The sequence below is a fragment of the Oncorhynchus masou genome, unplaced genomic scaffold (assembly GCF_036934945.1).
Source record: "Oncorhynchus masou masou isolate Uvic2021 unplaced genomic scaffold, UVic_Omas_1.1 unplaced_scaffold_1517, whole genome shotgun sequence".
NCBI lineage: Eukaryota > Metazoa > Chordata > Actinopteri > Salmoniformes > Salmonidae > Oncorhynchus > Oncorhynchus masou.
Genome location: NW_027005192.1, coordinates 60440 through 75051, shown reverse-complemented (window position 1 = coordinate 75051; position 14612 = coordinate 60440). Strand labels below are relative to the sequence as shown.

Sequence of the window (14612 nt, the reverse complement as noted above, 5' to 3'; positions counted from 1 at the left end):
AGGTGTTCTACTCTGCTAGCCAGCACCTCAACTCAACAGGTGTTCTACTCCGCTAGCCAGAACCTCAACACAACAGGTGTTCTACTCCGCTAGCCAGCACCTCAACTCAACAGGAGTGCGCTTCTTTCACCTCCAGGTCTCTGTTTGTATGTCAGCCACTCAATGTTAGAGATGGCTGTTTAACAGTCTGATGGCCTTGAGATAGAAGCTGTTTTTCAGTCTCTCGGTCCCCGCTTTGATGCATCTGTACTGACCGACCTCGCCTTCTGGATGACAGCGGGGTGAACAGGCAGTGGCTCGGGTTGTTGTTGTCCTTGATGATGTTTATGGCCTTCCTGTGACATCAGGTGGCGTAGGTGTCCTGGAGGGCAGGTAGTTTTCCCCCGGTGATACGTTGTGCAGACCTCACTACCCTCTGAAGAGCCTTACAGTTGTGGGCGGAGCAGTTGCCATACCAGGCGGTGATACAGCCGGACAGGATGCTCTCGATTGTGCATCTGTAAAAGTTTGTGAATGTTTTTGGTTTCTGAATGTCTGTGTGGGTGGACCATTTCAGTTTGTCCGTGATGTGTACGCCGAGGAACTTAAAACGTTCCACCTTCTCCACTACTGTCCGGTCGACGTGAATAGGGGGCTGCTCCCTCTGCTGTTTCCTGAAGTCCATGATCATCTCCTTTGATTTGTTTACTTTGTGTGTGAGGTTATTTTCCTGACACCACACTCCGAGGGCCTTCACCACCTCCCTGTAGGCAGTCTCGTTGTTGTTGGTGATCAAGCCTACCACTGTAGTATCGTCTGCAAACTTGATGATTGAGTTGGAGGCGTGCATGGCCACGCAGTCATGGGTGAGCAGGGAGTACAGGAGAGGGTTGAGAACGCACCCTTGTGGGGCCCCAGTGTTGAAGATCAGCGGGGTGGAGATGTTGTTACCTACCTTCACCTGGGGCGGCCTGTCAGGAAGTCCAGGACCCAGTTGCACACGGCGGGGTTGAGACCCAGGGTCTCGAGCTTAATGACGAGTTTGGAGGGTACTATGGTGTTAAATGCTGCGCTGTAGTCGATGAGCAGCATTGTTACATAGGTATTCCTCTTGTCCAGCTTGGTTAGGGCAGTGTGCAGTGTGATTGCAATTGCGTCGTCTGTGGACCTATTGGGGCTGTATGCAAATTGGAGTGGGTCTAGGGTGTCAGGTATGGTGGAGGTGAAATGGTCCTTGACTAGTCTATCAAAGCACTTCATGATGACAGAAGTGAGTGCAATGGGGCGATAGTCATTTTGCTCCGTTACCTTCGCTTTCTTGGAACAGAAACAATGGTGGCCCTCTTGAAGCATGTGGGAACAGCAGACTGGGATAAGGATTGATTGAATATGTCCGTAAACACACCAGCCAGCTGGTCTGCGCATGCTCTGAGGATGCGGCTGGGGATGCCGTCTGGGCCAGCAGCCTTGTGAGGGTTAACACGTTTAAATGTTTTACTCACCTCGGCTGCAGTGAAGGAGAGTCCGCATGTTTTGGTAGCGGACCATGTTGTTGGCACTGTATTGTGCTCAAAGCGAGCAAAGAAGTTGTTTAGTTTGTCTGGGAGCAAGACATTGTGGTCCGCGACAGGGCTGGTTTTCCTTTTGTAGTCCGTGATTGACTGTAGACTCTACCACATACCTCTCATGTCTGAGCCGTTGAATTGCGACTCTACTTTGTCTCTGTATTGACGCTTAGCTTGTTTGAAGCGTGGAATCCAATTGGTCGGACCAGCGTTGAACAGACCTGAGCACAGGCGCTTCCTGTTTTAGTTGCTGTCTGTAGACTGGGAGCAACAAAATGGAGTCGTGGTCAAATTTTCCGAAAGGATGGCGGGGGAGGGCTTTATATGGGTCGCGGAAGTTAGAATAACAATGATCCAGGGTTTTGCCAGCCCGGGTCGCGCATTCAATATGCTGATAGAATTTAGGGAGCCTTGTTTTCAGATTAGCCCTGTTAAAATCCCCATCTACAATAAATGCAGCCTCAGGATATGTGGTTTCCAGTTTACATAGAGTCAAATGAAGTTATTTTAGGGCTGTCAATGTGTCTGCTTGTGGGGGAATATACACGACTGTGATTATGATCGAAGAGAATTCTCTTGGTAGATAATGCGGTCGACATTTGATTGTAAGGAATTCTAGGTCAGGTGAACAAAAGGACTTGAGTTCCTGTACTTTGTTATGATCACACCCCGTCTCGTTAATCATAAGGCATAAACTCCCGCCCTTGTTCTTACCAGAGAGATGTTTGTTTCTGTAGGAGGGTTGCGTGAAGAAGCCAGGTGGCTGTACCGACTCTGAAGACGTATCCCGAGTGAGCCATGTTTCCGTGAAACAGAGAATGTTACAATCTCTATCTCTCTGGAACGCAACCCTTGCTCGGATTTCGTCTACCTTGTTGTCAAGAGACTGGATATTAGCGAGTAGTATGCTCGGGATCGGTGCGTGACCAGAAGTCCGCTCCGACTGCCCCTTCTATACTGTACTACTGGGACTATACTGAGGGTCAGGCTGTTTAAATGCAGTTGATTATGTAAATAGTCTTGTAGAACTGTGGTACTGATGGTCCCTTCAAGGGTGAGTCATTGATATGAATGCTCAGAGTGAAAGAGCTGTGAACTCACCTGTGTTCATGTGTTCATACACACAGTACTCACCTGTGTTCATGTGTTCATACACACAGTAACCATGAGAGGGGGTGTAGCATGCACAGGGAAGGACCAGGAATTTGATCTCGGATTCTATTCAGAGTTGACAGATTGACACTGAGGACAAACCCAGCCTGCCTCTCTCTTTCCACACTCTAAATCTACAGTCACTGGGTCCTGATTGTGACAGTGGAGCCTAGTTTGCACTGCAGGATCCAGAGATGGCATCAGTAGGCAGGTTTCCATTGACCCGGGTTTATTAGACAAAATAACCCACCGAAAAAAAATCGGGAAACATTGAAGAACCACAGTGACATTACGTGGGGGCGTAAGAATTACACTGCTAAGATCAGAGATTCATCCTCTGAGTACATACTGTACCTAGTCCCCTGAATACCAATCAAGTAATCTTACAAACAGGACTTCAAGTTGTAAAATAGTAAACTACTCCTTTAATGGAGTAGTAGATTCAATGAAAGGGATGTTTAACAAAAAAACTTTGTTGTAGTATTTTGTTCATTAGCACACTGCAATCACTTTCAGTACAAAGCAAAAAGTGTGATGATGATGATAATAATGATATGAAAATGACAAATGATAATTGCATGTAATTTGCATCATCACGCTTTTTTTTCTATGTACTGCAGTGTTTCCTACTCCTGGTCCTGGGGACCCAAAGAGGTGTGCTTTTTTGTTTTTGCCCCTAACACTCACACACTGGATTCAACTAAACAACTCAAGCCTTTGAACTGAATAAGGTATGAGAGTGCGAGGGCAAAAACACACATGTACACCCCTTGGGACCAGGATTGGGGAACACTGCTGTACTGAAAGTCCTCCATCTTCAGAACTTCATTGCTGACGTGTACAATATTTGGATTGTTTTCAGGGTGAAGAAACCAAGGTGGACATTTGTAATTTGATTGAACTATTCCTTTAAATTGCCGTTCTTTTGGAGTTACATTTAGTTAGAGGTGCATTTGCTCTAAGCATGTCCTATAAATAAATATTAATTTATTTTATAAAGATAACTGCTTTTGTCATCTCTTAAATATTTTTTTTTTTTAACTTAAATTCTTTAGTTTACACCACTGAGGAGGCGGAGGCATCTATCCCCTTCTCATGTATAGGGCCATCCCGAGGATCCCGGAATGCAACGAAGGTTGCACTGTGGTAGTGGGGAACAGGAAGTTCTCGGCACGCGGGCACCATTCTTCAGAATAAAGAAAGCGCCAGAACGGTGCAGTCAAGAAGATAACCTTTGTATATGTCCGCTTCAATTTACCACTACAGGTATGTAATAGCGCGTTTAAACTTTACAATATCAAAAGAACATGTCATTCCATGCTAGGTAACAAATCCATTAAGATATTGTCACGTTTGATGTGTATTTTTTGTCAAACCGAGTGAAGAACGTGGTTAACTATTTTACAAGTCACATAGCGAGAGACTTTGGGTTTATCTGAGTGGATGTACATTTTTCTCAAGGTAATTTCATAAATAATCCATTTATTTGAGATTTTTTTTGTTGCATGTTATTGGTTTTGTGTAAAATTGACGAGCTGGTAAAATGGCGGCGCCCCCTCGGTCTGTTACTGTAGTGTGAACCGGTAATACAATTGTTTTTTGATTGAAATAATACAATGAAGACGCGGTTGTTCAGGAAAATAGTAACGGTGCTGCCTAAAACAAACAGTGACCTTGTAATGTACTACATGCATATGAAATCTACTATAAAGTGCTCTTACGTTGTCTAATGTGAATGAATTAATGTCACTTAACCAACAATGCATTTTTAAGAAAATACCTTAAAAAGTAAGAGAATAGTAATGAAAGAGCAGCATTAAATAACAATAGCAGAGCAATATACAGGGGGTACAGTCAATGTGTGGTGGCACCGGTGTCGAGGTAATTATGTACATGTAGGTAGAGTTATTAAAGTGGCTATGCATAGATAAGAGAGTAGCAGCAGCGTGGGTGGGCGCAAATGCAAATAGTCTCGGTAGCCATTTGATTAGCTGTTCAGGAGTCTTATGGCTTGGGGGTAGAAGCTGTTTAGAAGCCTCTTGGTGCTAGACTTGGTGCTCTGGTACCGCTTGCTGTCCGGTAGCCGAGAGAACAGTCTATGACTAGGGAGGCTGGAGTCTTGGACAATTTTAGGGCCTTCCTCCAACACCGCCTGGTTTTGAGGTCCTGGATGGCAGGAAGCTTGGCCCCGGTGATTTATTGGGCTGTACATACTACCCTCTGTAGTGCCTTGCAGTCAGAGGCCAAGCAGTTGCCATACCAGGCAGTGATGCAACCAGTCATGCTCTCGATGGTGCAGCTGTAGAAACTTTTGAGGACCCATGCCAAATCTTTTCAGTCTCCTGAGAGGCAATAGGTTTTGTCGTGCCCTCTTCACAACTGTCTTGGCGTGCTTGGACCATGTTAGTTTGTTGGTGATGTGGACTCCACGGAACTTGAAGCTCTCAACCTGCTCCACTACAGCCCCGGTGTAGTACGATTCGATCTTAGTTCTAATGTTAGTCCTGTATTTGTTGTCAATGTTTAGCTACCTGAAATGAGATCCGTGCTTGATTTGGACAGGAGCTCACCGGAGCAGAATACTTATATTTCTCCTGCTTGAGATCATGTTCCTCTTATAGAATATTAGCTCAAAAGTAATGTGTAGCTCCTGCCCCTAAATATAAACATTACCTGCAAAAAAAGGAACACCGGCACCTATTTCAGTCCAAGTCAAGCACTTAATTAGATAATTGAACAAGAAGAAATATATATTTTAGGAAATAAAGTGCCTGAACTGTCAAGAGTAACTTTTGTATGTTTTTCTTTATTACTACTTGCCAACTCTGATTAAGTCTGAGGCCGGTAACATCAACAGTGAGGACACACCCAGCCTGCCTCTCTCCTTCTACACTGAGTCCAAACCTATAGTCACTGGGTGCTGATTGTGAGAGTGGAGCCCAGTTTGCACTGCAGGATCCAGAGATGGCATCAGTGAAGCTGGAAGACTGCAGTCAAACACTGGAGCTGAATGTCAACATTAAAGATGAAGAAGAGGATTCTCATGGTAAGAAGTTTGTTGTTCATTCCAACTTCCCACTGTGCATGAAAAGTTGCAGTAGAACTGTTTCATGATGAACTGTTTCAATGAGAAGGTAGATGTTATTTCATGCTACTGAGACCTGCATGGTTTGACACCAGTATTGTCAGCATTTGTTTTATTCACAGGGATATCTGGAGTGCTCAGAGCATTAAATTTTTTTCAATTGAACCTTTTATTTAACCAGGTAGGACAGTTGAGAACATGTTCTCATTTACAACTGCGATCTGGCCAAGATAAAACAAAGCAGTGCGACACAAACAGCAACACAAGAGTTGCACATGGAATAAACAAACGTACAGTCAATAACACAATAGAAAAGTCTATATACACTGTGTGCAAATGAGGTAAGGCAACACATAGGCCATAGTGGCGAAGTAATTACAATTTAGCAATTAAACACTGGAGTGATAGATGTGCAAGTAGAGATACTGGTGTGAAATGGAGCAAAACATAAGTCTGGGGATGAGGTAGTTGGATGGGCTTTTTAAAAGTATAAATAAATAAACACTGGTGGCAGATTTGCAGTGGAAGAATTAGATTAGAAATAATGGGGGAGCAAAATAAATAAATACAGTAGGGGAAGAGGTAGTAGTTTGGGCTAAATTATAGATGGGCTATGTACAGGTGCAGTGATCTGTGCGCTGCTCTGACAGCTGGTGCTTAAAGTTAGTGAGTGAGATATGAGTTATATGCAATTTGTTCCAGTCATTGGTCGCCTTTCCTTCCAGTTCTCTGCTGCCGAAGGAGGAATTGGCTTTGGGGGTGACCAGTGAAATATACCTGCTGGAGCGCGTGCTGCTATGGTGATCCGTGAGCTGAGATAAGTTGGGCTTTACCTAGCAAAGACTTATAGACGACCTGGAACAAGTGGGTTTGGCGACAAATATGAAGCGAGGGCCAGCCAATGAGAGCATACAGGTTGCAGTGGTGGGTAGTATATGGGGCTTTGGTGACAAAATGGATGGCACTGTGATAGAGTGCTTGAGGCTATTTTATAAATTACATTGCGGAAGTCAAAGATCGGTAGGATAGTCAGTTTTATGAGGGTATGTTTGGCAGCATGAGTGAAGGAGGCTTTGTTGCGAAATAGGAAGCTGATTTAATTTTAGATTGGAGATGCTTAATGTGAGTCTGGAAGGACGGTTTATAGTCTAACCAGACACCTACGTATTTGTAATGGTCCACATATTCTAAGTCAACCGTCCAAAGTAGTGATGCTTGGCAGGTGAGGGCAGTGATCGGCTGAAGATCATGCATTTAGTTTTACTTGCATTTAAGAGCAGTTGGGAGGCCACCGAAGGAGAGTTGTATGGCATTGAAGCTTGTCTGGAGGTTAGTTAACAGTGTCCAAAGAAGGGCCAGAAGTATACAGAATGGTGTTGTTTGCGTAGAGGTGGATCAGAGAATCACCAGCAGCAAGAGCGACATCATTGATGTATACAGAGAAGGAGTCGGACCAAGTATTGAACCCTGAGGCACCCCCATAGAAACTGCCAGAGGTCCGGACAACAGGCCCTCCGATTTGACATACTGAATTCTATCAGAGAAGTAGTCATTTGAGAAAGCAAGGCTGTTGAGTCTGCCGATAAGGTTGATGAATACGGCTGCACAGTATTGTCTCTTATCGATGGCGGTTATGATCTCGTTTAGGACCTTGAGCGTGGCTGAGGTGCACCCATGACCAGCTCGGGAACCAGATTGCATAGCGGAGAAGGTACGGTGGGATTTGAAATGGTCGGTGATTTGTTTGTTAACATGCCTTTCGAAGACCGTAGAAAGGCAGGGCAGGATAGATATAGGTCTGTAACCGTTTGGGTCTAGAGTGTCTCCCCCTTTCAAGAGGGGGATGACTTCGGCAGCTTTACCATCTTTGGGGATCTCAGATGATACGAAAGAGATTGAACAGGCTAGTAATAGCGGTTGCAACAATTGCGGTGGATCATTTTAGAAAGAGATGGTCCAGATTGTCAAGCCCAGCTGATTTGTAGGGGTCCAGATTTTGCAGCTCTTTCAGAACATCAGCTATCTGGATTTGGGGGAAGCTTTATCAAGTTGCTGTGGGTGGTGCAGGGCTGTTGACTGGGGTAGGGGTAGCCAGGTGGTAATAGATTTAAAGTGAAGTAGACAAACTGCCAGTGTTTTAAAAGTTCTATGAATTAAGGAAAAGCAGCCAACAAGTGCTCAGCATATGTGGGAACTCCTTCAAGATGGTTGGAAAAGCATTCCTCATGAAGCTGGTTGAGAGAATGAAAAGCTGTCAATCAAGGCAAAGGGTGACTATTTGAAGAATCTCAAGTATAAAATATACTTTGACTTAACATTTTTTTTTAATTTACTACATGATTCCATATGTGTAATTTCATAGTTGTGATGTATTCACTATTGTTCTACAATGTAGAAAATAGTAAAAATAAAGAACCCTTGAATGAGTAGGTGTTCTAATACGTTTGACCAGTAGTGTAAGAATTCAGACCCTTTGCTATGAGACTTGACGTTGAGCTCAGGTGCATCCTGTTTCCATTGATCATCCTATAGACGCTTCTACAACTTAATTGGAGTCCACTGGTTATAAATTAAATTGATTGAACATGATTTGGAAAGGCACACACCTGTCTATATAAGGTCCCGCGTGTCAGAGCAAAATCCAAGCCATGAGGTTGAAGGAATTGCCTGTAGAGCTCCATAAAAAGGGTTATGTCGAGGCACAGATCTGGTGAAGGGAACCAATACATTTATGCAGTGTTGAAGGTCCCCAAGAACACAGTGGCGTCCATCATTCTTATTTATATATATATATTTCATTTGTTCCAAATAGGGCAATCAACAATCACAATCCCCCACACACACACCCCAACCCAAAGATAGACAAAAACATAACCAAACGCTAACAACAAAAGTCCTCACATTTCCAATAAAAATAATAAATCCAAAGTGCGGAGTAAAGGGTCTGAATTCTTATGTAAGTGTGATATTTTTGTTTATCATATGGTTCAAATTGTTCATTTAAGTTACTTTTAGAAGCACTTAACATAAGGGCTGTGTTTCGTGTTGGCTTACCCTGGCGTGACGTTTTGATAACTGTGTACATTTCTCTTGGACAAGGTGACTTATCAATATATTAGACTGTATTTCTCAGATTTGAAAACGGTAATTAGTGTCAATGTAGACGTCATGCTAAACTACAAATCCCTGCAAGCTCCTGCACATCATCTCAAGCTGACACCTTTGCTAACAGGTATTGTGTCAATTTAAAACTTGCACAAGACAGTTCAGAGAAATGTCAATTTAAATAAATTTAGCCTATTTTATTCATTACTAAATTTGGTTAACATTATTTAATCCAGAGATCCTTACCTTTGTCTTGATTTGGTAGTCTTGTCTAGACCATCAGAATTTTGTAGTTGTTTATTGCCACATTAGCAGCTAATTACATGTAATTTGTGGGGGTAAATACATATAATATATTGATAAGTCATTTTGTCCTAGAGAGATTTACACGGTTATTAAAAACACCAGGGTAGGCCTACACGAAACACAGCCCTTGTTTACGTGTTTCTAAAATCCCCTATGGGAGAAATTATTGGAACCATTTTCCGATTTGACTGCTATGTGTTTTGCGAATTAGGATTTATACTGTGGTACTCGATTGGTATGCAGCTACCCGAAGCTAGTGGGGAGTGGATGAGCTGAGGCACGTGGTAAAATGCTTCATTAAGGTGGGCTTTTTATCATTTATAGCCATGGTTGTCAATTGTACTGCAGAAATGGATCATTATTGCTCAAATTTTGTACACAAATTTGTGTACATCCCTTTTTAGCAAGATTCTTTTCCTTTGCCAAGATAATCCATCCACCTGACAGGTGTGGCATATCAAGAAGCTGATTAAATGGCATGATCATCATTACACAGATGCACCTTGTGCTGGGAACAAGATTAGCTGAGTAGGGGCTGCCTTGGCAGCAGCTAATGGGGATCCCTAATAAATACAAAAATGCCACTCTAAAATGTGCTGTTTTGTCACACAACACAATGCCACAGTCTCAAGTTGAGGGAGCATACTATTGACAAGCTGACTAGGAATTTCCACCAGAGCTGTTGCCAGATAATTTAATGTTTATTTCTCTACCATAAACCGCCTCCAACATTGTTTTAGAGAATTTGTCAGTATGCCCAACCAGCCTCACATTGGCAGACTGCCATATATGGTGTTGCATAAGCTACAGACAACAAACACAATTGCAGTTTATCGATGGCAATTTGAATGCACAGAGATACCATGATAAGATCCTGAGGCCCATTGTCCTGTGTGAGCGTACCAAGTAATTGGGTGTCACTCTAAAGCGGGAAGGTGGAATAAACGAGTCAGGAGAACATTCTAACATAATCAATGGAAAAACATACATCTTCTTCTCCAGATGAAACAAGAACACAATAGGATTATCTTTAAACTACAACAAAAATAAATCACGGGATTGTCACCGTCTTAGTGGTTCTTTCTGCATAGCTTCTCTCTGTCGGTGGCTATCTTCCAGAGAGTTTTCCCCCCTCTCTGCTGGTTCCATTCTCTCTTTTATAGGGGAAGGAGAGTGTCATTAGTACCGTCAGCTGTGCTTAATTGACTCTGGTTACCTTGTCTCCCATGCCTTGTTGGGCTGCTATCCATGAGCCCAGCCTGCCCTCTAGTGGTCCTTCCACACCTGCCATTCATCTGCCGCCATCACCTCATGTGTCAGCATGACAACACACAGCCCCATGTCGCAAGGATCTGTACACAATTGAAAATGCTGAAAATGTCCCAGTTCTTCCATGGCCTGCATACTCAGACATGTCACCCTTTTGAGCATGTTTGGGATCGACGTGTACGACAGCTTGTTCCAGTTCCCGCCAATATCCTGGAATTTCGCACAGACGTTGAAGATGAGCGAGACAACATTCCACAGGCCACAATCAACATCCTCACAAATTCTATGCAAAAGGACACGTGTCCCGGAATAGGCAGTGGCAGCTACCCACTTCTCCAGTGTTTAATGTGTCAATTGGGAGATGCAGGGACCAAACTGCGAGCCCAAGAGGTGGTGACCTGGGGGTCTGTAAGGTACCAGAACATATTAAATAAAATACCTTTATAATAAAGCATTGCATGCATTGTCATGGCTTTAGTGTACTGGCATAGAGCAGTGGTGTGGAGCTGCTTGCAGAAGTTGCACACACGGAGTACATTTATTGTAGCCTGGAGTCCTGGAAAAATGTGGCCTTTTTTATGAACAGATTTCATGCAGTTCTACATCATTTTAGATGACTGGGGACTTTGAATAATATTTTTTAATACCTCATAAATGACCAAAATGGCAGACTACTTTGACACTGAGAATCTGAGGGCAATAAAAACGACTGTGTCTCTAATCCATCAATAGTCTAGGCCAGGTGTGAGGAGAAACACATTGTACAATATGAGGAGGAAGTTATAGTCCTAAACAAGCTTTCCAGGTTCACTGACATACCTTAAGGGAACATTTCGACATTTTCTGTATGGTTAGTGAAAAAGTCCATATTGCAAATGTACCGTCCCTTACTAGACGTCCGAAAACATTTTTGAAATTCGGGGGCGGCGTCGGGCCGAGCGGCAGGGCCAGACCTACCGGGAAGTCATCAAACGAACTTTGTCGGACATTCGGTTTTCGTTTTATAAAATAATCAAATTTTGGTCATTTTTCCGCTATCCCGGAAAATCCCACAAGAGGGCATAAGCAATCATACTGCAATTTGACAAAACATCACGAATCACGACGGGCCTTATCTCGAAAACTGAAAATATTTCGAAGCCGAAACTTGGTGAGCATAGGTTTGGCATAATGGGCAGTTGGCCCCGAACAAGATGGCGTCTAGGCCTCAACGGTTTTTGAGTTACGTCCATTTTTCTGGGATTAAAGGTCCAAAATGAAAATAGAGAAATTATTTTTTCACTTCACGTCAAAGTCAAGGAGCCTCCGGTGTCAATAACAAAAAAATCAGCCATTTATCTATCGTCATTTAAGAGAAATCGTACAATGACAGATTTGTGATGTTCAAATATAGGTGGTTTTTTTTCAACAGTTACAGATCCAGTTGCAGGGTGTTCATACGAATATTTTTAAAGTGTGCTGCGGAGCTCTGCGAGATTTCTATGATTTTCTGAAATAACACACACTCACTAAACCCTCCGTAAATAACTCAGTTCTTAACGTAAAGACTTAAAACTCAGGATTCTGTAAAGGCATACCCCAAATGAGGATATGAGTTTATTTATAGCTTCCTGTGCCAACAGGAAGTGCCTTAAATGGTGTCATAGTGGCTGTATCCAAGGGTTAAATAGGTCAGATCTTTTCAAAACTTCATATGTGTGATTAGGCAACCCTCCTGAACTGTAAAATCAGTAATTTCTCCCAACAGATGTCAAAGAAAAGCTCTCACACACAGCAAGGATGGAGTGACAAAGCACAGTGTTTAAAGACACAGAGAGCAGGTAATGGCATAAACATAATCCCAAGGCCGTGCCGAGTTCAACGAGATATCCCGCTTGACCGTAGCTCGCTCGGTCTAAGCGCAGTGACCATGAGAAAAGTAGGCTCAAAATGAAGCCTGCACCACAACGTCATTTGATTTTGGGTGACAGCGGCGGAACCGTTAGGTTTAGAAGGACAATTCAAACACCGGAATGTTCCTGAGGTCCTCCCGATCTGTGCAAGCCTAACCTTGACCGTGTGGCATTAACCCTTCACAGTTAAAAGGTGTTTACATCAAACAGTTTGCATTGACTTCTCTCCCCATAGGAATACATTGCCTTCACCTCTACATTCAACCTGAAGCCTATGTGGGTTATGAATGCCTTATGAACCTGTCTTCTATGACAGTCCATCAGACCACTATGAGGTCTACCTGTGTCGATTCTAAGCTTCCTGGAGCAACCGGAAGTGGTTAAATTCACCCAAAAGGTATTTGGATGTACATCACCAGCAAAGGTGAAAATGACTCTGCATTCAACCCTGTGTAGATCAGTCAATTCTCAACGTAAAGACTTAACTCAGGATTCTGTAATAGAATACCCCAATGAGGATGTGTGTTGAGATACAGCTTCCTGTGCCAACCGGAAGTGCCATAATTGGTGTCTCAGGGGCTGTTTGGAAGGGTTAAAAAAATCAGATCTGTCCAAAACTTCATATGTGTGATTAGGCAACCCCCATGAACTGTAAATCAGTCATTTTCCCATAAAAATTCAAAGGAAAACTAAATCACACAGATGCACAACTTGGATGGAGGGACGTATTGGGGTGCGTAGAGACTGACAGTGCCTCCAATAGTTAGCTTTGTTCGAGCTAAAAAAGAACCGTCAGACCTAGAGTTCCGAAACTTTAGAAACCTGTTCTAGACCTCAGGTCGATAGTGCGTGGTGAGTTAGGTGGCTCTAGAAGGTTCTCGGACCGAGAAACAGCCTCGTACATTTGCAATGACTTCAATTCATTTTGACCATTACTAAAATGGCGACATTTAGAAAAGTCTCAGACACAAGACTAGGTGCATTGAAACCGGCTCGGCCCATAGACACGGACCCCAACGTTTCTGTCCGATAGCTCATTCAAGGACCCCATAGCAAGGCATGGAAAAAAGTGGATTTTCAGCACCAATTAGGGTTTTACTCGGACACCTAATGACCTATCGAGCCGAAACTTGGGATTCGGGGGCGCCTCTGCTAGGCCTACACATAACACAAGAAATGGACCCGCAGCTAGAACGTAACTACGTGTTTTATGTTTTTTTTATGGTTTGAACCGAAGGCGTTGTGAATTTTGGGCCAGCTCTGAAGTATGTGATACTTGGCTCCTAAACGAGTTGGGAAAAGTGGGTTTGGTGTCAGTTTGTATCAGTTTGGTGTCAGAATGATATCAAATTGACTGATGGACAGTGACTTGCTGGTGACTCTTGTCCATTTGCAATATGTTTATACGGTGAGGTACCATCACCAAAAGTGACATTCTGAAATCAACCCTAACGAGCGATGGAGACGTACCAGAATCACTGCCCAGCCATCCCAAGTTCATCGGGACAGTCAATTTTGCATTCCTGCATGATTTTCAGTGACTTTGCAAAAGTGAGAAAACATTTGCAATATGTTTTAACAGTGAGGTACCATCACCAAAAGTGACATCCTGAAATCAACCCAAACGAGCGATGGAGAGGTACCAGAATCACTGCCCAGCCACCCCGAGTTCATCGGGCCAGTCAATTTGGCATTCCTGCACGATTTTTATAGCATGATAAATTCGTGATGGTGAATACCCAGTTAACCATATTGCAAATGCACAGTGACTTTGCAAAAGTGAGAAAACATAAACAAATGGACATGATGAAATCAACACCATGAGTGATTGAAAGGAACAACAATCACTGCCCGGCCATCCCGAGTTCATCAGGCCAGTCAATTTTGCATTTCTGCAGGATTTTTGAGCATGTCAAATTTCTTATGACATTTGGCCCCCACAAAACATATGCCTTATGCACAAGTAAAAAAAAAAAAAAAAATTATGATAATAAAATATGACTAAAGTATGTTGATACAGTTCTTATACGTGTGTAATTGACACACAATTCTAAAGAATTTCGAAAAACGGTCCAGAAAGCACTTTTTTAAGGGGTGATAAGTTTTTGACACAAAAATCATTTTTTTCAAAATTTGGCTTTTGGATGTTGACTTGGGGTCCATTTCCTATATGAAAAACCATGGTGGAGCGCACACGCCACCTGTTGGATTTTTGAAGTGTTACAACTGGCAATTGCCATATGGCATTTGCAAAACATT

At 43.0% G+C, this 14612-nt stretch overlaps 1 protein-coding gene across 1 annotated transcript in view; it reads left to right on the top strand.

Annotated features, from left to right (window-relative positions):
* LOC135531111 (zinc finger protein 883-like) overlaps positions 1 to 14612 on the top strand; it is a 50125-nt gene that overhangs the window by 23601 nt on the left and 11912 nt on the right. The gene's annotated exons all lie outside the window — the stretch shown is intronic.